The 3,724-nt window shown below is 26.0% G+C and overlaps 1 long non-coding RNA gene across 1 annotated transcript; it reads left to right on the plus strand.

Moving 5' to 3' along the window:
* Positions 1 to 936: 936 nt before the first annotated feature.
* On the plus strand, positions 937 to 3,403 carry LOC108685815. The gene is made up of 2 exons (XR_001931681.1): positions 937 to 1,108; positions 3,134 to 3,403. It is a non-coding gene; the product is annotated as an uncharacterized LOC108685815 (long non-coding RNA).
* Positions 3,404 to 3,724: the final 321 nt, after the last annotated feature.

A 3,724-nucleotide genomic window follows, 5' to 3' on the forward strand; every position in this document is an offset into this window, starting at 1 on the left:
ACAATATGTAATTCGCATCATATTTAATAAGAATAGCATCTAACTAAAAAAAAGTTAAATATTATCACAACAACTTGTTCAAAGATTAACAACTAATAAGATTTAACTAGATAAAAGAATATGACGCATAATATGATGACAAATTTACTACATAAATGCAAGTTCAATTAGATAGAATTAGATAGATTATAGAGAATATCTGAAGAGAAATTTTTTTGTAGCTATTATTATTAATTGGTATACATATATTGGTATATACACTGATAATCTGCATTTATCTAATGAAGAACTTCATAGAGGTAAATTCTAATCAAGAAAAAAAAATAAATTTTCCTGACAGGTTCTGTTTTCAGCAATAGAGTTGATCATGTCTTCAAACGAAGCAGAGGAAGGAGTTGACTGCATTGCATTATCAAACCATGTACACAGCGCATGACTGACAAACAAGTCTAAAGTCTGTTATATGTGTAACAAGTTTGTCCGCAATATTGATTGGCTAATGAATACTAAGGGCAGTGTTCATAGTCTGTTCTTATTTTAAGACTGTCTTAAGTAATGTCTTAAGATGTTAATATGGCTCTTTGATTGATTCACATTTTAAGATTTTATTTAAGACGGTCTTAAATATAAGAACCAACTATGAATACTACCGGCTTAAATTTTTATAGCGCGGTTTCGCTACAAATGCTTAGAAGCATTTGACTGACCAATCAGAAGAATTTTATGAACTAACCAATCAAAGAACGTTTCAAAACATTTCTAGCATTACATTGATCGTACCTCTAGAATGATGTTTATAATGCAGGATGCATAACCAACTCTTTGCTTTGAAAATAGGATCAACTCTGCCGTTTGAAAATGGAACCATCCGGAGGATTTCCCCTCTTTTGAGAATCTTCAGAATTATCTTTAGGGGATTCCCTACATGATGCTTGCGATGGTATAAATATTGCGATCAGTACGAACTTCACTTCATTTTACTCATCAAAACCGCCGTAATCATACTGCAAGTTTCTTGGATCCTAGATCATCATTTACGTAGATTGTATTGAAGGCTTCAGTATTTACAAGTCTTTTCATTTAGTAAGACTTTCAGCTAAAAGCAAAAGTGAGTATTTTGTCTCATTACTTTCAATTTATTAATTAATTTTACTCCTAGTATAGTTTACAAAAAATTAATGATTTTGTGATTAGAATCAGTTTAAGTTAAGAAAGAAATAGCAGCAGCAGTTCTATATAAAATTACGACAGTGCGTAAAGTAATAGTTTATTGAAAGTTTATTAAAAAAAAAAACTTCATAAAAATTTATTCAAGTGTCTGTAACGTAAAGAAAAGACATATGGCTGCTATTATACAACGTATATTAATACTGGAAATATAACGCAATATGTGTTCACAATATAATATAATTTTTAAAAAATTATTAAATTTATAACGGCTCTCTTTTTGAATAAATTAATTATTATGAAAGGAGCATAAAAGTCGACACTATGTATTATTGTGAAATTATTCTATAATATTAAAATGAATAAGTTAAATACAAACGCTTTGATCTTCTTTATGCAGGTCATCCTCAGTGTTTACAATAATATAATTAAACATAGAGAACTAATAGATTGAAAATATAAAAATTGAATTTTTATAATGATTAGATATAATTATTTTTAAAAAATTGTCTGTCAAATTATATAATTTCACTGTTGCAATTTATTTGGTAATAACCATGGAATTTTTTAACGTTTTTATAAAAATTGTTTTCAAAATCTGCATTTGAATTCCTTCATGTGAATGTTAGATCACAAGAAGCTTTTCCAAATGTTCTATGGCTAATTACATTAAAGAAATAAAATTATGTTGAATCTTTTCCAATCTATTCTTAGATATTTTTAATAAAGATTAAAGTTTCTTGTTGTTTAACAAACCATATAAATTGAGGAATAAATGCAAGCTTTCAAAGTATCAATCATGTAACTTTTTCTTTAAAGCAGAAATGTGGAAAATGAAAATTTTTATGTATGTATACATATATATACATACATTACAAAAATTTTCTCTTTTGAAGCTTTCGCTATAGAGAAAAAATTACATGATCGATATCCAGAAAATAAATTCTCAATTTTATATATATATATATAAAACTTGATGCTAATTTTCATAATTTTCATACAATTGTTAAGTCACCTAACAGCACACATTATCACTGTATTGTATCCTTATGAAATTAAAAAAAAAGAGGAAATGTGTAAGGTGAGAACGTATTAATGCTCGCGGCGTTTTTAATTGAAATTTATAATGACTTTTTAAATAAATAAATTATATTATAATAGAAAGAAAATATTATTATTAGACGCGTAAAAGCCGCAATATATTATAATTTAGAGTCGGCTTTTATGCTTCTTTTTCTAATAATTAAAAAAATTAATTTTCGTTATTCCTTTTATACACATTAAAAATATTTAATTTGATTTGATAAAAATATTTTATTTTTAAAATATCATGATATATAACTTAGTCATCTTTTAACAACTTTTAATATATTAACAGTGTAGTGTCTAATTTGCGATTGAAAAATCTATATGTAAAAAAATAACACGATAGCTGAATATACACAGTTCATTTCTGAAAAGATGTAAGAAAATATCTTAAATTTTTATTTAAAATAAAATATGAAACGTATTAATCATTTTCTTGCAAATTCTTATCTTTTAATCAATTCAATGTTATATTCCTTTCTTTTTCTCCTTTCTTTATTATTTTTTAATTTTTAGAGCCGTCTGTATTACCGACTAAATTGTAATAATTTTTTTTTCTCTTTTACAAATTTAAAAATCTTTTTTCAGAATTAATAAGCATATGCGTTAATACTTGTCTATGATGGAGTTTATGTCGAGAACAACAAAAAATTTTTCTTAAGATTTCAATTTCGAAATTTTTTGTCATGTGTATACTTTGCTAGAAAAAGATTTTTGAATCTGTAAAAGAGGAAAAAAGTAATTATACAAAAATTACGATTTAGTCGATAATACAGGCTTTAAGATCCTTTTAAACGAACTGCGAATTTAAGACACGCAATCGAATTTATATATTCACATTGTTATATATTTTATTACAAAAATTATATTCACGTTCTAGATGGATCCGAAAGATACAGCCAATCGTACTAATCAGTGTAATCCGACTCATATGCCAAGCGGACCTGGTCACAAGACTGGGTACTCAGGGACGGGTGATAAAGCGGATTTGGACAATCACGCAAAGCAATTGAATCCGAACAATCCCTTATATAAAAAGTAATATGTATTCATGTCTTACAGAGTTGGCGTTGTATTTATAATGTATACGCCTGAATAATTGTATTATGACGTCTGAATATAATATAAAAGACAGCTTAATATTATAAAATATCTTGTGTATTTTTGATTATCTTTTTGCATTTCTAACATGTTCCCCTTCAATATTCCTATTCACTTTGACAGAAGACGAAAAAATTATCCAGTTTATCAGAAATATATTAATTTTAATTACAAACAGTTATTTCACAACTATCTATCGTTAATATAATATAGTTAATAAATGAAGTTTATTTTAATCATAAAAACAATTAGTCTTATGTTTTAATCTTTCGATATATATTATTATTATTTTACGCCCATTGAAGAAGAAATATTTATTTCATTGTTACATATAAATGATAAAGAGGAAGTAAAATCAGAAAAGTTTTCA

This window comes from Atta colombica, unplaced genomic scaffold, assembly GCF_001594045.1.
Source record: "Atta colombica isolate Treedump-2 unplaced genomic scaffold, Acol1.0 scaffold160, whole genome shotgun sequence".
NCBI lineage: Eukaryota > Metazoa > Arthropoda > Insecta > Hymenoptera > Formicidae > Atta > Atta colombica.